This window comes from Dryobates pubescens, unplaced genomic scaffold, assembly GCF_014839835.1.
Source record: "Dryobates pubescens isolate bDryPub1 unplaced genomic scaffold, bDryPub1.pri scaffold_87_arrow_ctg1, whole genome shotgun sequence".
In the NCBI taxonomy this organism is placed as follows: Eukaryota; Metazoa; Chordata; class Aves; order Piciformes; family Picidae; genus Dryobates; species Dryobates pubescens.
The window spans coordinates 17,859-37,843 of record NW_026530805.1 but is presented as its reverse complement, the minus strand read 5'-3'; the positions used below and the strand labels follow the sequence as shown (position 1 = coordinate 37,843).

The window sequence follows — 19,985 nt, the reverse complement described above, 5'->3', positions numbered from 1 at the left end:
CCCAGCACACACCCCACAGCCCCCTCACAACCCCCCAGATACCTCCCAGCCCCCATCCAAGCCCCCAGCCCCAGCACACACCCCACAGCCCCCTCACAACCCCCCAGATACCTCCCAGCCCCCATCCAAGCCCCCAGCCCTAGCACTCACCCCCCAGTCTCCTCCCAGCTCCCACCCAAGACCCCAGCCCTAGCACTCACCCCCCAGCCCCCTCCCAACCCCCTGGCCCCAGCACACAGCTCCCAGCCCCCTCCCAACCTCTTCCCAAGCCCCCAGCCCCAGCACACAGCCCCCTCCCAACCCCCACACCAACAGAGGAGCTGGAGAAGGTCAGAGGATGGCCAAGGTGGTCTTGCCCCAACCAACCCTTTGGGTTCTCCCTGGGTCCCCAGGAGGACCTCGAGGAGTTGGAGAGGGCCAGGGGAGGGCAAGGGAAGTGGGGAAGGGTCTGGAGAAGAGGGCTGGGGAGGAGCAGCCGAGGGAGCTGTGGTGATGGGTGAGGCTGGGGAGGAGGAGGCTGAGGGGAGACCTTCTGAGCCTCTGCAGCTCCCTGAGAGGAGGTTGGAGCCAAGGACCAAGGGCCAGGAGAAGAGGAGGTGGCCTCAAGGTGCCCCAGGGGAGGTTCAGCTTGGCCATGAGCGGTCAGGACCCGGCCCAGGCTGCCCAGGGAGGTGCCCAGGGAGGTGCCCAGGGAGTCTCCATCCCTGGAGGGGTTCAGGGCCCCTGTGGTCACGGCGGGGTTGGGGTTGGATGAGCCTCGGAGCTCTTGTCCGAGCTCAGCGACCCCAGGAGCGGCAGCAGGCAGCAGCTGCGGGCAGGCTCCGAGCTCCAGCCCTGGGAAGGCTGCAGCTGCCGAGCGGCTGCTGGGGGCTGGAAGCCAACCTCGGAGTCCCTCCCCCAGCCCTCCCGAGCGCCGAAAGGAGCAACCAGAGCCAGGTCCAAGCAAGCCACAGGGCTTTATTCCCAGCACTTCCAGGCTTCCATTCAGTTCAGTTCCTTGATTTCATTTCTTTCCTTTTCCTTGATTTCACTTTTCCCCTTTCCTTTATTTCATTTCTTCCTTTTCCTTTATTTTTCCTTCCCTTTATTTCCCCCTTCCCTTCATTTTAAACTTCCCTTTAGTTCATTTTTTCCTTTCCTTTCCTTCATTTTTTACTTTTCCTTTTTTCATCTTTTCTTTATTGCATTTTTTCCCTTTTCCTTTATTTCATTTTCCCCCTTTCCTTTATTTTTATTTTCTTTTCTTTATTTTCTCATTTTATTTTCTTTATTTTCTTCTCTTATATTTTCTTTATTTTCCTTCCTTTATTTTCTTTCCTTTATCTTCTTTCCTTATTTTCTTTCCTTTATTTTCTTCCCTTATTTTATTTATTTTCTTCTCTTATATTTTCTGTATTTTCTTCTCCTTATTTTATTTTCCTTTATTTTCTTCTCTTATTTTCTTCTCTTATTTTCTTCCCTTTATTTTCATCTCTTTATTTTCATCTCTTTATTTTCATCTCTTTATTTTCATCTCTTTATTTTCATCTCTTTATTTTCATCTCTTTATTTTCATCTCTTTATTTTCTTCCCTTATTTTCATCCCTTTATTTTCTTCTCTTTATTTTCTTCTCTTTATTTTCTTCCCTTATTTTCTTCCCTTTATTTTCATCTCTTTATTTTCTTCCCTTATTTTCTTCCCTTTATTTTCATCTCTTTATTTTCTTCTCTTATTTTCTTCCCTTCTTTTCTTTCTTTTCTTCTCTTATTTTCTTTATTTTCTTCTCTTTTATTTCCTTTGCTTATTTCCTTTATTTTCTTTTCTTTCTATCATTACTTTTAACTTTAAGAATTTTTCTTTATTTTATTTATTGAGCTTAGTTTCACATTTTATTTTAATTTAATTTTATTTACATTCTTTCTCTTTTCTTTCTCTTATTTATACAATTTCATTTTTAGCTTTTTTTTAATGTTAATTTAATTCTATTTTATCATTTTTCAATTTCTTTCTTTCCCTTTCATTCCCTTTCCTTTCCCTTTATTTCCTTTTCCTTTCCTTTCCTTTTTATTTGCCTTTATTTCCTTTTCCTTTCCTTTATTTGCCTTTCCTTTTTCTTTCTTTTCTCTTTCTTCCTTTTCTTTCCCTGCCTCTAATTCACCTTTTAGTTACATTTGCTGTTTCATTTAGTTTCATTTCAATCCCAGCAACAGTCCAGGCAGATTCCTGCCTTCCCACATTTTCTTCCCTTTCTTTTCTTCTTCTTTTCCATTATTTTTTTGCCTTTATCCAGCTGAAATCTAAGAGAAAAAGGGAGAGAGAGAGAGAGAGAAAATCACTCTTGAAATGAACACTTCCCAGTCTGACTCTTCCCCTTCCCATTTCACCCTTCCCCTTCCCAGTCTCACCCTTCCCCTTCCCAGTCTCACTCTTCCCCTTCCCAGTCTCACTCTTCCCCTTCCCAGTCTCACTCTTCCCCTTCCCATTTCACCCTTCCCCTTCCCATTTCACCCTTCCCCTTCCCAGTCTCACTCTTCCCCTTCCCATTTCACCCTTCCCCTTCCCAGTCTCACTCTTCCCCTTCCCATTTCACCCTTCCCCTTCCCAGTCTCACTCTTTTCCCTCCCAGTTTGGATCTTTTCCTTCCACTTTGGCACACAAAGCCTCCTGCTCTGCACCCAGGCCTGGAGCCCTGGCCTGATGCTGCCTTCAGGTCATCTCCAGCAGGACCCTTCCCCACATCACCCCCAGCACCACCTCCTTCCCCCAGCCCAACCCTTCCAACCCCTCCCTTCATGCTGGTGGCCACCACACCAGGGTGGGACCAGCCCTGTGCTTGCCCCCCTCACCCTCTTCCTGCCTGAGAGGTACCCAGGGAGCTGCCAGCCCCGGGAGAGAAGGGTGGTGGTTGGGATGCCCTGGTGCAGTGCTGGGTTAAGGCTTGGACCTGATGACCCTGGAGGAGCCCTTCCAACCTTTCTGCTCCTAGCACTGTTGGATTCCTGGGGTGAATCCTCCCAGCCCTGAGCCCAGCACTCACCCCAAGCCCTCCTGGGGGGCAGGGGGAGCAGGAAGCTCTTCCCAAAGCTGAGGGCTGTGGGTTGGCAGTGCCCTGGGGCAGCGCTGGCTCAAGGCTTGGCCTCCACGATCCGAAAGGCCTTTTCCAACCCAACTTGGGGCAAAAGGAAGCAAGCCAGGACCCCCCCACACCCAGAGAGAGAGCAAATGCAAAGCCTCACCTCGGGTCACACCTTCCCAAAATCTCCTTTGCAAGGCTGTGTGGAGCAGGGCAGGGAGCAGGAGGTCCTGGTACCAGCAGCTGAAAGCCCAAATCGAAAGCATGTGAGGAGATTAAGGACTCAACCTCCCTGCTTGAGCCAGAGGAAATCCTGCTCATGAGGGAGAAAGGAGCTTAGCTCCTGGAGTCTCCCTGCTGGAAGTCAGCACAACCCCAGGAATGGTTTCAGGGCTCCATGGAAGAGAGGATACCCAACCCCCCCCCAACCCCAGCCCCCTTCTTCCCCTCTCAGCCAGCTGCTGGAGCTGCCAGGAGGTTCTGGAGATGTTCCTCCTGCCCCTCTGGGCTCCTTTGCTCCTGGATTCATGGAATGGGTTGGGTTGGAAGGCACCTTGGAGATCCCTGTCAAGGCAGAGCAGTTCATCAGTCTGTGGATCCAGGAATCTGGGAACTGAGGAATCCAGGAATCTGTGGAGCCAGGAATCCAAGAATCCATGGAGCCAGGGATCCATGGACCCAGGAAGCCAGGAAATCCAGGGATCCATGGAGCCAGGGATCCATGCAATACAGGGATCCATGGACACAGGAATCCAGGAAATCCAGGGATCCATGGACCTAGGGATCCATGGACCCAGGAAATCCAGGGATCTAGGAGTGCATGAATCCAGCAATCCATGGACCCAGGAATTGATCAATCTGTGAAGGCAGGGATTTAGGAATCCATGTGTTCAGGAAATCCATGGATCCATGAACCCAGCAATCCATGAACCAGGCAATCCATGAATCCAGTGATCTAGGAATCCAGGAATTCCTGCACCCAGGAGCTTATCAATCAATGAATCCAGGAATTGATCAATCTAGGAATCCATGAAACCAGGAATCTAGGAATCCAGGAATCCATGGACCCAGGAAGCCCTGAAGCCAGGAGTTTCTCAATCTCTGAATCCAGGGATCCTCAGATCCAGGAATCCTTGGACCCAGGAATCCAGGGAATCCTGAAGCCAGGAGTTTCTCAGTCTCTGAATCCAGGGATCCTTGGATCCAGTCATCCATGAATCCATGGACCCAGGAATCCTTGGATCCAGGGACTCAGGCATCCATCAATCCAAGCCTCTATGAATTCCTGAGCCCAGGAAGCTACAAACCCAAGAAGCTCTAAATCCATAGGGGGGGGAACCCCCATCCACGAATTCCCAACTCCCCCTTTGGCCTTTCCCTGGGGGAAGAGTGGAGCAGAGCAGATCCCCCCCCTGGCCACCATCGAGGCAGGAGCCCCTCTGGGCTCTCCCTTTGCCTCTCTGCCCTCATCCTCTGCACTTTGCACACTGCAAGCAGCAGCCGGGAGGGACTCAGCCCAGATCCTGCTCCCCCCCTTCCCCTTCCTCCTCCTGCCCTGCTCCTGTGTCTGAGCTGGGTGCTGCTGGCTGCTTGAGGGGGTGCTGGGTTGAAGGGTTTCCAAAGGAAGGGAGATGGTGGAAGGGGTTGGGATGGAAAGGACCTTGAAGGGCAGCCAGTTCCAACCCCCCCCTGCAACGGGCAGGGACAGCTCCCACCAGCCCAGGTGGCTCCAGGTCCCATCCAGCCTGGCTCTGAACACCTCCCAGGCTTGGAGCCTCCACAACCTCTCCTGGGCAACCTGTGCCAGCTCCTCCTCACCCTCCTGGGGAAGGATTTCCTCCTCATCTCCTTCCTCAGCCCAGCTGCTGCCAGGAGCCTGAGCGTGGCTCAGACCTTTTGCCTTTCCCTGGAGGAAGAGTGGAGCAGAGCAGATCCTCCTTTCCCCCCCCGCCACGGCCACCGTCGAGGCAGGAGCCCCTCTGGGCTCTCTCTCTGCCCTCATCCTCTGCACTTTGCACACCGCAGCAGCAGCAGCAGCAGCCGGGAGGGACTCAGCCCAGCTGCGGTTTCCCTGGCAGCAGGCAGGAGGCAGGATCCAGGCTTCCCCTTCTCCCTTCTCCCTATTTCCTCCCTCCCTCCCCCTCCTCCTCCTCCTCCTCCTCCTTATTTTTAGTGTCTTATTTACAGTTTGACAGAGCAACTGTAACCCCTTGCAAGCTACTCCAGGGGCTTTAGGAGGCAGAAGAATGGCTCCTGTCTGGGCCATGAATAGTATTTAGGGGCCAGATTGTTTCCCCCCCCGCCCCGGCTCTCCCCCCTCCCCCTTGGGGTAATTTATTGCTGCGCGGCACTTGGCAGGAGGAGAAAAGGGGCTGGGGGGGGGGGGGGGGGGGGCGTCGGGAAGGGGAGGGGGCTGCCTGGGATCTGCCTGCGCTCAAGCCGCTGCCCCGGCTGAAAGGGAAGGGAGAATGGCAGCCAAACACCCCCAGATCCCGCTGCCCCTCCTCCTCCTCTCCTCCTCCTCCTCCTCCTCCTCCGGCGGCAGCTGAATGCCTCTGCCGGCCGTGAACTTGGAAGAGCCGAAAGCTCCATTCCCAGGCCCTCGGCACGTCAACGGGGGGCCACCAAATGGCTGGGGTTGCGTTGGAGGGGGTGGGATGGGGGGCGGGGGGGGAGGCCAGATGGGTCCTGTGATGGTGATGATGATGATGGTGGTGGTGGTGGGCAGCCCTCCCCGGCTCTGCCCCGCATAGCAGCGGCGCGGGGAGCAGGTCCCATAGCAACGGTACAGTAAGAGGAGCTCAGCAGGGGGCTGGGAAGAGAGGGCAAAGCCCTTGGAGAAATACAGGATGGGTCCAGACAGTGCCCCCCCCCCCGACCCCCCCAAATCCCAGCCCTCCCCCCTTTCCCATATCATAAATTACATGGCAGGGACAACAAACCAGGATGGATCCTGCTCCCCCCCTTCCCCTTCCTCCTCCTGCCCTGTTCCTGTGTCTGAGCTGGGTGCTGCTGGCTGCTTGAGGGGGTGCTGGCTTGAAGGGTTTCCAAAGGAAGGGAGATGGTGGAAGGGGTTGGGATGGAAAGGACCTTGAAGGGCAGCCAGTTCCAACCCCCCCCCCGGCCACGGGCAGGGACAGCTCCCACCAGCCCAGCTGGCTCCAGGTCCCATCCAGCCTGGCTCTGAACACCTCCCAGGCTTGGAGCCTCCACAGCCTCTCCTGGGCAACCTGTGCCAGCTCCTCCTCACCCTCCTGGGGAAGGATTTCCTCCTCATCTCCCTCCTCAGCCCAGCTGCTGCCAGCCTGAAGCTGCCATCCCTCCTCCTGTCGCTCCAGGCCGCTGCCCAAAGCCCCTCTCCAGCTCTCCTGCAGCCCCCTTCAGTTCCTGGCAGGCTGCTCTAAGGTCTCCCTGGAGCCTTCTCCAGGCTGAACTCCCTCAGCTTGGCCTCACAGCAGAGGGCTTCCAGCCTTGGGGTGGTTGGGACCTGGCTCCACCACAGCCACACCGAAGCAGTTCAGTGAGACTCCCCCCCAAGGCACCACAGCCCCCTGGGCCAGGAGGTGGTCACCACCCTCAGCAGAGAGGATTCAGCCCACAGAGACCCTGAGCAGAGGCAGGGGAGACCTGCAAGGAGCCTTTTGGACCCACACCAAGAAGCACCAAGCTAAAGAAGAGGAGAGAGGGGAGGCTGAGCCCACCTGGAGCCACACAGGCAGGGGCTGAAGCGCCACCAGGGTTTGTTGCTCTTGGCCCTTCACCATCTCCAGGCTTGGCCTGGCTCCCACCTCCACTTTCCACCTCTTCACGACCCAAAAAGTCTTCCAATCAGCTGAGGATGGCATCTCCTGCCTCAGTGGAGACCCTCTGAGGGTTGCCAGGGTGGTGTGAAGAGAGCCCTGGACTGGCCACAAAGCTTCTCCAACTCTTTCTGCCCTCACCACCTCTGTTGGTAGGGTCAGGACTGAAAGCATCCCAGGAGCAGATCCCATCCCAGCTCCCAGCAGCCACCTCAAGTGCAGAGGACCTCTCTGACCCTGGGGGTTCACCACTTCACCACTCTACTGGGAGACACTGCCCTGAGCTGGGTGAGCTGCAGGAGCCTAAGCATGGCCCAGACCTGCTTCAGCCAGCCCAAGGTAAGGATGCTGCAAGGGCCTGGCTGCCTTGGACCTCAAACCACCCAAGCAGCAAGCTGGAGGAGGGCACAGGAGAGCTCAACCAGAGCAAGAAAGCACCAAGATGGCATCTCCAGGACCATGGTTTGTGGCTACCTTAGACCTCAAAGCTGGAGGGTGGTACAGGAGGACTCAATCAGACAAGAAAGAACCAAGATGGCATCTCCAGGACCATGGTTTGTGACTGCCTTAGACCTCAGGACCATGGTCTGTGGCTACCTTAGACCTCAGGACCATGGTCTGTGGCTGCCTTAGACCTCAAAGCTGGAGGGTGGTACAGGAGGACTCAACCAGACAAGAAAGCACCAAGATGGGGGGACCTTGAGCAGGGCTGCAAGTGGAGGTCCAGCAAGGTTTGGACAGTGTCTGCTTGGACACAAGGACAGAACTTCACCCCAAGGGCCCTCCAGCAGCTCATGGCTGAGGGACACCTCAGCAGCTGAGGGAGCTGGGGGGGGTTCAGCCTTGAGGAAGAGGAGGCTGAGGGGAGACCTTCTGGGAAGGCAGAGGGATGGAGACCTCTCTCAGCCTGGAGAAGAGGAGGCTGAGGAGAGAGCTTCTGGCTCTCTCCAGCTCCCTGAGAGGAGGCTGGAGCCAGGTGGGGGTTGGGCTCTAGTGCCAAGGAACAAAGGACAGGACAGGAATGGCCTCAGCTTGTCCCAGGGGGAGGTTCAGGTTGGACAGCAGAGGAAACTTCTTCCTTGGGAAGGGTTCTCAGCCCCTGGGACAAGCTGAGGTGGCTGAGTCCCCAACCCCTGGAGGTGTTTCCAAGCCTTGGAGATGTGGTGCTGAGGGCTGTGGTTGAGCAGAGTCAGACCATGGGTGGCCTGGATGATCCTCAAGGGCTTTCCTGTCCTATCCCATCCCATCCTATCCCAAGAGTCCTTCCACAGCCTTAAGACACTCACAGAGCAAACCAGAGCCATGCCATGCCATGCCATCCCATCCCATTCCATCCCATCCCAAGAGTCCTTTCACAGCCTGAAGACAATCACAGAGCAAACCAGAGCCATGCCATGCCATGCCATGCCATCCCATCCCATCAGCCCTTCCACAGCCTTAAGACACTCACAGAGCAAACCAGAGCCATGCCATCCCATGCCATCCCATTCCATGCCATGCCATCCCAAGAGCCCTTCCACAGCCTTAAGACACTCACAGAGCAAACCAGAGCCTTGCAGGGCTCTTGCTGCTCCCCAGGCCAGGGCAGGACACCAAGAGCTGCTGTCCTCAGCCTCCTCCTCTCCAGGCTGAGAGAGGTCTCCATCCCTCTGCCTCCCCAGAAGGTCTCTCCTCAGCCACCTCCTCTCCAGGCTGAGAGAGGTCTCCATCCCTCTGCCTCCCCAGAAGGTCTCTCCTCAGCCTCCTCCTCTCCAGGCTGAGAGAGGTCTCCATCCCTCTGCCTCCCCAGAAGGTCTCTCCTCAGCCTCCTCCTCTCCAGGCTGAGAGAGGTCTCCATCCCTCTGCCTCCCCAGAAGGTCTCCTCCCAGCTTCCTCTTCTCCAAGAGCTGCTGACCCAGCTTTTTGCTGGGCCAAGGGCAGCTCCTGCAGCCTCCAGGCCAGCAGCAGGACCTGAGCTGGGCTTGGGGTGGGGGGTGGTGGTGGGGGAAGCCCCTCTCCAGGGTACAATGGGTGTCTATTCTGCTGATCACAAGCCTAATCCTCTTTGGGTTTTAATTGGCATTTGGGGTAAGCTGATTTAAACCTCTTCACCTTCTTGGGTCCCTCCCTCCCTCTTCTACTTCTTTCCCTTGGGGTTTTTGTGGTTGTGTTTTTCCTCTCTCTCTCTCTCTGTCTTTTTTTTGGCCCAAATGAGGACTCTGCCATCCCCAAGTCCCCAGCACAATGAGAGCTTTGTGTGAGGGTGAGAGGAGAGGAAAGGGGAAGGGAGAGGAGGAGGAGGAGGAGGAGGAGGGTGGGGGGGAGAAGGGCAACGTGCTGAACCCACTCAGGGAACAATGTGGAGTTCCTGATCCAGCCTTGACCACTGGCAGAGGAGCTGCTTCAGCTGCCACCTCCTTCACAAGCACTCTGCCCCTTCCCAGCCCCTTCCTCTCCCCCCCCTCCCCTGCCCATCCCCTCCACCTCAGGCCAGCTGCCCACCGGCAGGAGCCCTCCCAGAGGTCCCCATCCTGCCCTGGAGTCTTCCCAGCACAACCCAGCAGCCCCCAGGCTCACCAGGGAGCTGCACAGGGGGGGAGGGAGGGGATGGCCGTGGCCTTGTTGTCCTCTCAGCTCCACCTGAGCCTCCCAAGCTGCTCCTGGTGTCCTCCAAGCCCCAAGCTGGGTGGCAGCCCTGAGCAGCTTGGGTGGGTTGTGGGGGGGTGCAGATCATGGGCTGGGTTGTGCTCCAGGGTTGGCTGGCAGGAGGAGGAGAAGGGGGAAGGAAGGAAGGAGGGGGGGGAAGGCAGGAAGGAGGGGGGGGAAGCAGGAAGGAGGGGGGGGAAGCAGGAAGGAGGGGGGGGAAGAAGGAAGGAGGGGGGGCAAGCAGGAAGGAGGGTGGGGGAAGCAGGAAGGAGGGGGGGAAGCAGGAAGGAAGGAGGGGGGGGAGGAAGGAAGGAGGGGGGGAAGGAAGGAAGGAGGGGGGGAAGGAAGGAAGGAGGGGGGGAAGGAAGGAAGGAGGGGGGGAAGGAAGGAAGGAGGGGGGGAAGGAAGGAAGGAGGGGGGGAAGGAAGGAAGGAGGGGGGGAAGGAAGGAAGGAGGGGGGGAAGGAAGGAAGGAGGGGGGGAAGGAAGGAAGGAGGGGGGGGAAGGAAGGAAGGAGGGGGGGGAAGGAAGGAAGGAGGGGGAGGGAAGGAAGGAAGGAAGGGGGAGGGAAGAAAGGAAGGAAGGAGGGGGAGGGAAGGAAGGAAGGAAGGAAGGAGGGGGAGGGAAGGAAGGAAGGAGGGGGAGGGAAGGAAGGAAGGAGGGGGGGGAAGGAAGGAAGGAGGGGGGGGAAGGAAGGAAGGAGGGGGGGGAAGGAAGGAAGGAGGGGGGGGAAGGAAGGAAGGAGGGGGGGGAAGGAAGGAGGAGGTGGGAGGGAGGAGGTGGGAGGGAGGAGGTGGGAGGAGCCCTCCAGCCCTCCTGCTCCTCACCCTCGTGCCCTCTGCCTCCCCAGAAGGTCTCTCCTCAGCCTCCTCCTCTCCAGGCTGAGAGAGGTCTCCATCCCTCTGCCTTCCCAGAAGGTCTCCCCTCAGCCTCCTCTTCTCCAGCTCCCTCAGCTGCTCCTCCCCAGCCCTCTTCTCCAGCCCCTCCCCCAGCTTGGTTGCCCATCCCTGGCCCTGCCCCCAGCCCCTCAATGCCCTTCTGGGGGCACAGGGCTCAGGATTGGAGTTGGGACCTCCTCAAGTGCAGCAGCTTGGAGCCCAAGGGCCACCCTCACCTCCCACCCCCTCCCTCTGCTTTGCTCCAGGGAAGGAGGAGGTGAAAAGGGGAAAGAGAGGAGAGGGGGAGGGAAGGGGGAAACAAATACCTAACAAACTAATAACCCAAACTCCTCCAATTCAGCCCCAAAAGGTTGGAGATGGAAGCAGGGAGAACCCAACCCAAGTCAGCTGCAGCTTAAGCCAAATAGCTCAGAGCCTTAAGTGCATTTTTTTGCTGGCTTTAGGGAAGCCTTTCCCAGCCCTCAGGGAGCAAAGCTGGCAGCAGGAGGGCAGCTTGTGGCTGGACCCTCTCCCCCCCCCAAGCCTCCTCACCCCCCAGCTCAGCCTGGAGCTGTTGGGAAGGAGCTGGAGCTCCCAGGGAATCCTGCTTGACTTGGGGGGGTCAAAGCATTGCAGAGGAGGTTGAGGGCTGGGGTTGCTTGGAGGAGGTTGAGGAGAGACCTCCTTGCTGCCTACAGCTCCCTGGAAGGAGGCTGGGGGGAGACCTCCTTGCTCCTTACAGCTCCCTGCAAGGAGACCTCCTTGCTCCCTGCAGCTCCCTGGAAGGAGGCTGAGGGGAGACCTCCTTGCTCCCTACAGCTCCCTGGAAGGAGGCTGGGGGGAGACCTCCTTGCTCCTTACAGCTCCCTGCAGGGAGACCTCCTTGCTCCCTGCAGCTCTGGGGAGACCTCCTTGCTCCCTGCAGCTCCCTGGATGGAGGCTGGTGGGGGTGGGGAGAGGGTTGGTTCCTTCTCCCTAGGCCAGGACAAGAGGGAATGGCCTCCAGCTGCCCCAGGAGAGCTTTGGGTTGGCCCTGAGGAACAATTTCTGCCCTGCAAGGGTGGAGAGAGCCTGGCCCAGGGAGGTGGTGGAGTCCTCACCCCTGGAGGTGCTCAAGCAACCTGTGGCCATGGCCCTTGGGGGTCTTGGGTTGAGGTTGGCCATGGATGATTGGCTCAGCTTGGAAGGGATCTTAAAGCTCATCCAAGCTCTTCAAGGTCTGCTCCAACCTCTCCTGCCCAGTTCTAGGTCCTGCTCCAACCTCTCCTGCCCAATTCTAGGTCCTGCTCCAACCTCTCCTGCCCAATTCTATGACCACCACCACCATGGAGAGTGGTTGAGGACCCCAGAAGGGATGTGGGGGTCACCACTTCCCCACCTCCCAGCCCTCCCCTGAGCCAGATCAATTAAGCTGAGCCTAGCAGGACTTTCCCAACACAGCCAGGAATGGTTGCTGGAGCTTTGAGAACCTGCCCTGGCCACAGCTGGCCCTGGCCTAGGTGACCTTTGGCAGTCCCTCCAGCATGGATTGAGGCTTCCCCCATCAGCTCCTCAGGGGTGGGGGAGGGGAAATGATCAATTTTAGTCCTCAGGATGCAACTTTTGGGTCCTTTTTTGATCTGGTTTCCAGGGTTCAGCTCCCTCAGGGTCTCTAAGCTCAGCCCAGGTCTCATGGCAAGAGGAGGAGGAGGAGAAACCCAAAGGAGAGATGGAGAAGGTGAAGCTGTTCCCGTTTCAGGCCAGATGTGAGGGGGTTGCCCCTTCCCAAGAGCCTCCAAGTGGCCTCAAGGGCAGAGAAAATGAGGGTGGAGGGTTCCTAGACCCCCAAAAATGGGTGGGAAAAGGGAGATTTGAGGAGCTGGGTGGAAGAGTCCTGTCCAGAAGGTTATGGTGAGAGGCAAAGCACCAAAGGTCATCAGTGCTGGCTGGGAAGGGGTCCTGCAGCCCAGCCTCAACCCCTGGAGCCCCTTCTAAAGGCTAATTAAACCCAACCCAACGCTAATTAAGCTGCTGGAAAGGAGTCCTCAGCTGAGTGGAGCCTCTCAAGCCCAGCAGACCCAAGGAGGAGATCAAGCTGATCCTATTCCATGCCAGATGTGAGGGGGCTGCCCCTTCCCAAGAGCCTCCAAATGGCCTCAAGGGCAGAGAAAATGAGGGTGGAGGGTTCCTAGACCCCCAAAATTGGGTGGGAAAAGGGAGATTGGAGGAGCTGGGTGGAGGAATCATGTCCAGGAGGTTATGGTGAGAGGCAAAGGTCATCAGTGCTGGCTAGGAAGGGGTCCTGCAGCCCAGCCTCAACCCTTGGAGCCCCTTCTAAAGGCTAATTAAACCCAACCCAACGCTAATTATGCTGCTGGAAAGGGGGGGGGGGGGGGGGGGGGTTTGGGCACCAAGTGGCAGTGAGACAAAAGGGAGGTTGATGCTGTTGGGGAGCAGGGCTCAGGCTCCCCCAGGACCTCTCCTGCCCCGGCGCTGAGGGTGGGAAAAGCAAACCCCTTGGGGCTGAAGCCCCCCACCCACTCCCCCCCCCGGCGAGGGGCAGGATCCACCTTGCTTGCCCTCATGGGGGGGGGGGGGGGGGGGAGGCCGTGATGGGGGGGTGGGGGGGGGAAGGAGGAGCGGCCATTTTACACCTCAGCTGCCTAAAATGGTGGCTCCCACCTAGGGGTTTTTTACCCACACGTTCTCCCCCTCCCCCCTTTTTACCACCACCTTTTTCAGCACGCTTGCAGCCGAGGGGAGGGGAGGGAAGAGAGGCCGTGGCCCCCCCCCCCCTTGCACGTGAACGGGAGCCAAGATGGAATTAGGAGGAGAGGAAAACATTGAAGGAAGAAGAAGAGAAAGGGGTGGGGGGGGACACCAAAAAATAAGGGGGAGGGAAAAGGATGCTCCACACCTGCGACCCCTTGGCTTTTGTGAGCGAGGAGGGGGGAGGGGGAAAGGGGAAAGACCCCCCCCAAATGGGGGGGGGAGGAAATGATTCAAATGGGGCAGGGATGAAGGTGGGGAGGGGAAGAGGGAGGGGGAAAAAAAAAACCACCTTCCTTCCTTTCTTCCTCCCTTTCTTCCTCGACCCCCACCCCCTCCACACCGCTCCCCCCCCCCCCCACACCCAGCTTCTTCTTCGCCCTCCCTGCAATCCTGCTTTGACTTTTCCCACAGAAGTAGCCAACCTCCAAGAATGCAAATGACATTCATTATGCAAATGCATGCAAATCAGGTTTAACTATCGGAAGAAGGGCTCGGAATTGCTAATGGCTTAACTCTTTCGCTTGCAAGCAGGGGGAAGGGGGGGGGGGTGTGGAGTGAGAAACAAGAGCCCCCGTGTCTTCTTCTGGGGCTTTGTGTTTTCTCCACCCCCCCAACCCCTTTTCCATGCCCATCCTGGGGCGTCCCCCCCACACACACCCCCCCCTCAGACCTGCACCCTCCCAGTGGTCCCCTGAGGAGGGCTTTGGGTGGAACAAAGCAGCAGGGAAAACAGAACAACAAAAATAGACACCCCCCCCAAAAATAACCATCCCGGGGGGGTGGGAGCTTGGCTGCCCCTTTGCTGAAGGTGAGAAAGGAAGAGGAGACAAAGCAGGTTGAAGTGGAGGGGGAAAGGAGGGAATGGGGAAGGAAAACAAAGGGAAAGGAAGGGGGAAAGGAGAGTGGAAAAAGGAAGGGGAAAGGAGGGCAGGAAAAAAGAGGGTGGAAAAAAGAGGGGGAAAGGAGGGCAGGGAAAAAGAGGGGGGACAAAAAGAGGGGGAAAGGAGGGCAGGGAAAAAAGAGGGGGGGAAAAAAGAGGGGGAAAGGAGGGCAGGGGAAAAAAGAGGGGGGGAAAAAGAGGGGGAAAGGAGGGCAGGGAAAAAAGAGGGGGGACAAAAAGAGAGGGAAAGGAGGGCAGGGGAAAAAAGAGGGGGGGGGAAAAGAGGGGGAAAGGAGGGCAGGGGAAAAAAGAGGGGGGACAAAAAGAGGGGGAAAGGAGGGCAGGGGAAAAAAGAGGGGGGACAAAAAGAGAGGGAAAGGAGGGCAGGGGAAAAAAGAGGGGGGGAAAAAGAGGGGGAAAGGAGGGCAGGGGATAAAAGAGGGGGGGAAAAAAAGGGAGAAAGAAGGGCAGGGAAAAAAGAGGGGGGACAAAAAGAGGGGGAAAGGAGGGCAGGGGAAAAAGAGGGGGGGAAAAAGAGGGGGGGAAAAAGAGGGGGAAAGGAGGGCAGGGAAAAAAGAGGGGGGACAAAAAGAGGGGGAAAGGAGGGCAGGGGAAAAAAGAGGGGGGACAAAAAGAGAGGGAAAGGAGGGCAGGGGAAAAAGAGGGGGGGAAAAAGGAGGGGGGGAAAAAGGAGGGGGGGAAAAAGGAGGGGGGGAAAAAGGAGGGGGGGAAAAAGGAGGGGGGGAAAAAGGAGGGGGGGAAAAAGGAGGGGGAAAGGAGGGCAGGGAAAGAGAGTTAAACCCCCACAACTATTGATAAATAAAAAAGAAAACTATTAATAAATAAAAGGTTCAAAAGTGCCACAGAAGAGGCAGGGCCGAGCAGGTCAGCCCAGGAGCCTCCCTGCGCTGCGGCGGCAGAGGGTTACGGCAGCCCCCGGCCGCCAGCGCTTCGCCTGCTGGCAAAACAGAGCCACCAAACCCTCATCCTTTGGGTGTTGAATTGAGGGGGAAGGGGGGGGAAAAAACCCATCCCCAAATTCCAGTTCCCACAGCGCTGGGTGATACCTGTGGCCCTCCGAGGAGGAAAGGAGAAGCAGAGGGCCAGCAGCAGGCTCCCGACCTGCATCGCTGCGACCTGCCCTTGGGGACCGGCAGCGGCCTCGCTCCCCCGAGAGCTCTGGGAGCATCCACCCAGCCCAGCCCTCCAAAACCTCTGGAAAAACATCCATCTGCTCCTCTGAAACACCGCTGGGAAAAATCCACCTGCTCCTCCAAAACCTCTCCCCGTAAAAAACCCTAATCCGAGTTCTCCAGCCCCGAGCCTGGGAAAGACAAAAGCCTCGGCGCCGGGAAGCGAAAGGGAGGAAAATTCCATCTCCAAACCGTAGGGATTGGAGGAATTTGGGGAGAAATAAGCAGGTTGCCTGATTCTGGGCATTTTAGAGCCATGCTGTTCCTCATTAGCAAGAATGTTAATTATTAGGAGCGTGCTTTTCCCCCGAGGATTCAGCCTCAACGGAGCCGAAGAGGGCAGAAAAAGAAGGGTGGGGGAAGGTGGACAATTAGGAGGGGAAATGAGGTAGGGGAGACACCAAAACCCTCCCAATTAGGGGGGGGGAAATGAGGTAGGGGAGACCCCAAAACCCTCCCAATTGGGGGGGGGGGGAAATGAGGTAGGGGAGACCTCAAACCCTCCCAATTAGGGGGGGGGGGGGGAAATGAGGTAGGGGAGACCCCGAAGCCTCCCAGTTTTTTTTCTACAGCTCCTTCCAATGGCCCCAAATAAGTTCCCTTCCCCACCCTCCGCCCTCTGACTGCTCCACAAAATTCTGCTGATTTAAGCTGGGTGGCACTGGAGGCAAGGAGGGGCAAGAGCAAAAATTGCCCAAACTTGAGGGATTTGGTTAAAGACACCTTAAAAAAAAGGGGGGGGGGGGGGGGGGGGGGAAGAGCAGGAGGGAGGGAGAGAGAGGGGAAGAGCAGAAGGGAGGGAGAGAGAGGGGAAGAGCAGGAGGGAAAGAGAGAGAGGGGAAGAGCAGAAGGGAAAGAGAGAGAGGGGAAGAGCAGGAGGGAAAGAGAGAGAGGGGAAGAGCAGGAGGGAAAGAGAGAGAGGGGAAGAGCAGGAGGGAAAGAGAGGGGAAGAGCAGGAGGGAAAGAGAGAGAGAGAGAGGAAGAGCAGGAGGGAAAGAGAGAGAGGGGAAGAGCAGGAGGGAAAGAGAGAGAGGGGAAGAGCAGGAGGGAAAGAGAGAGAGAAGAAGAGCAGGAAGGAGAGAGAGAGAGGGGAAGAGCAGGAGGGAAAGAGAGAGAGAGGAAGAGCAGGAGGGAAAGAGAGAGAGGGGAAGAGCAGGAAGGAGAGAGAGGAAGGGAAAGAGGAGAGAGAAGAAAGAGGGAGGAAGGGAGGGAGTGAGATGATTTCCAGGTGGTTTGAAACACCCCAAGCCAGAACTGTCGCTCAGTGAGACCAAACCCAACCAATTTTGGTTCACTTTCATCTGCTCCCAACCTGCTGCAGCCTCCGAGGAGCCGGGGGGGGGCGCGGAAAGCATCCAGCGCCGCGGCGAAGCTCGAGGGTCAGAAACGCCGAGTTAGGACCTTCCCTGTTTCAAAGCAATGAAAGAAGAGGGGGAAAAAAATTAAGTTAAAAACTTCAATTAATCATTTTAGACCTTAAAAGTTGGGAATTTGAGGGGGGGTTGAATCTTCTGTGTCCCCCCCGCCCCCCCCCCACCTCCCCACTCCCCACCAGTTTGCTACCTGCCGGCCTTGCTCCGCTCCTCCGTCTGGGCTTTGACTCCAAACACTCCATCCCCATCTTCATCTGGAACCCAGAAAACACCTGGAATTGGGTCATTTTTTTTGTTATTTTATATATTTTGGGGGGGGTTGTGACTTATTTGCAATGATATGAATTAAGTTCATTAATTGTTCAGGGCTAAGACCACCACCCCCCCCCCCCCGACTTATTTGAGCTGCTCTGTTTGGCTGCCCTTGGCCTCTCCACCCCTGGGCAAGCGTTGCCCTGCTCCTTTCCAGCTGCTTTTGAGCCCAACCCCCCCCCCCCTCAGATTTCCACATTTAGGGACCAAAAAAAAATACTCCAAACCCTGAAATTGGAGGATTTGGGGGAGGGGGGATATATTAAACCGAATTAATAGCTAAAAATATTAATTAAACCCCAACCATTTGGGGGCTCTTTGTCTCTTCTACTTCATCATCTGCCAACCTCCCCTCTGCTTTTGGCTCTCAGTTTCCCAAATTCACCTAGGAGCAAGGAAAAATTAACCCACCCCCCACCACCCTCCCCTGGAATTAGGGCGATTTAGGGGGGGAAATAATTATTCAGGGTGATCATTAATTAATTAAACCCCAGCAATCGGAGCTCTGTTTGGCTCCTGCTTTCCTCCAGCAAGCCCTGGCCCTGCTTCCTTCATCTACTTTTGACTCCCAGCTCTTCATTTCCACCTTCAGACATCGGGGCGGGGGGGGGGGGAACCCTGGAATTTGGAGGGAATAATGATGTTAAAAGTTAATAGTTAAAAATGAAAGGAATGGAAGGAGGCAAAGCCAAGCCCTGGGTAGGAGGGGGGTGGGAAATAGGCTGGAAGGGTCCAAAGCGATGCCCGGAGCTGGCCCGACGAGGGTCAGGCCGACAGCTCCTGGTTGTTGATTCCTAACAGGCAACACTGAGGGGACAAAGTAAAGCCTCTGGGGCTTTGCTACGAGGGTGTAAACGGTGAGTAAGGATCAAACCACCGCTGGGTTGCGTGCCAGAGTAAGTGGGGAGTAACTCAGCGAGCACCTGAGTGGCAAAGAGCAGCCCCGGAGCTGCGGCAGGGACAGGCTCCGGGGCCGCAGGGAGAGAAACGCAAATCGGTGGGGCGGAGGGGCTGGGAGAAAGGGCTCTGATCCTTCCGAGCTCCCTCCCCAACAGCGTGAAAAGGGTGGGAGAAAAGGAAAAAAGAAGCAATTTGCCGAGAAACCGCTGGAAAAAAACACCCAAACCCTCCCGTTTTCGACAGCAGTTTGTAAACCTTTGCGTTGATCCCGCGTGGAAAGGGCTCCTGCTCATTCAGCTCTCTGCCTTCTCCCTCCCTCCTCCAGCACGTTTCGCTCCTCGCATCCATTTCAAACCTGATTTTTTTTTGGGTCCACCCCACCCCCACCCCGCCTCCCATCCTCGATGCATCTCTTTGGGAGCGGTTCCCAGTAGGAAGCATTTGGGAGCAGCCTTTGGGCGCGGGAAGGGTTGCTAGGGAAGCGGCGCCGCGGATGGGTTGTAGCTCCTCTGCATCGCTCCATCAACAACAACAAGGCGGGGAGGAGAGGGGGGGATATAAAAACCCCTCAAACCAACCCAAACCAGGGGGGAAAAAAAAACCCCGAAAGCACTACAAATTTCAACTTCCCGAATGTTTTAATCACTTGGTGCTGGAAGGTGGCTGCCAAACAGCACACGCTGGGAATGTTTAGCCACACAAGGGGGTGGGATGGAGCCTGGCAGCTCCGACAGCGATGCCTTGTGGAGGAGGTTGGCGGGGGGGGGAGGTGGGAAAAGAGGGGGAAATAAATAAGGGGAAAGAGGAGGGGAAAAGGGGAATAGAGGGGGGAAATAAATAAGGGGAAAGAGGGGATAAAAAAGGGCAAAGGAAATGTTTTGGAGGTGGTTTTTGGTGATCGTTTCAAACACCTTCTCGGTGAAGCCCAAGGGCTGCAGTACCCAAGAGCACAGGAGCAAAGCCTTCAGTACCCACCCTGGGCAGCCACTTTCTTCCTCATTTCTAGCGCCAGCCACTTAAAAGCCACAGTTTTCACCCCCCAAACCCCCCCAAACAATTTTCACCCCCCCAAAAAGCCACATTTGCCCCCAAGAAACAAACCAAAACACCCACCCCCCCCAACCCCACAACCCTCCAAACCCCATAAGCCCAAAGCCCCAAACTCCCCAACCCCCACACCCATAACTCCCCAACCCCCAAACCTCTACATTCAAATCCCCAAATCCCCCTAAATGCCACAACCCCCAAACCTAAACCCCCAAACTCAAACCCTCCAAGCCCACAAGCCCCAAACCCCTACAAGCCTCCCCAAATCCCAACCCCAAATCCCCAAACCCCACGACTTCCAAACCCAACCCCTCCCAGATCCCCCAAACCCCAATCCTCAAAACCCCCAAACCCTAAACTCCATGATCCCCAAACCCCCAAACCCAAATCCCCAAACCCTCAAAACCCCCCAAACCACAACTCCAAAACCCAACCCCCAAATCCCCAAACTCCACAACCCCAAAATCCCCAAACCCAAATCCCCAAACCCTCAAAACCCCCCAAACCACAACCCCCAACCCCAAAACCTCAAAACCCCCAAGCCCCAAAACTCACAACCTCCAACCCCAAATCCCACAATCCTCAACCCCTCAATTCCCCCTAAACTACAATCCCCAAAACCCCAACCCCAAATCCCCACGACCCCCAAATCCCCAAACCCCAAATCCCACAATCCCCAAACCCTCAAAGTCCCCCAAACCAGAACCCCAAAGCCCCCAAACCCAAACCTCCACAACCCCAAAACCCCCAAACCCAAACCTCCATGACCTCAGAACCCCCAAACCTCCACAACCCCCAAACCCAAATCCCCACAACCCCAAACCCAAACCTCCACGACCTCAGAACCCCCAAACCCAAACCTCCACAACCCCCAAACCCAAACCTCCACGACCTCAAAACCCCCAAACCTCCACGACCTCAGAACCCCCAAACCCAAACCTCCACGACCTCAAACCCCCCAAACCCAAACCTCCACTACCCCAAACCTCCCAACCCCCAAATCCTCAACCCCCCCAACCCCACCTCCCTGTTTCCCCTCCCCCTGCCGCTTTCCCAAGGCCTCGGGAGGGAGGCGCAGGGGAAGCCTTCCCCAGGCAGCGCTGCCCAGACCGCGGCGTCCCCTCCGCCGGCCGCTCTCGTTCCCCCCCCCCCGCCCCTTCCACAAACTCCGCAG

The 19,985-nt window shown here is 56.5% G+C and overlaps 1 long non-coding RNA gene across 1 annotated transcript; it reads right to left on the bottom strand.

Moving 5' to 3' along the window:
• Positions 1-2,017: 2,017 nt before the first annotated feature.
• LOC128899860 (uncharacterized) lies at positions 2,018-16,528 on the bottom strand. The gene is made up of 3 exons (XR_008463164.1): positions 16,492-16,528; positions 3,217-3,296; positions 2,018-2,277 (listed from the first exon to the last, which is right to left on the bottom strand). It is a non-coding gene; the product is annotated as an uncharacterized LOC128899860 (long non-coding RNA).
• Positions 16,529-19,985: the final 3,457 nt, after the last annotated feature.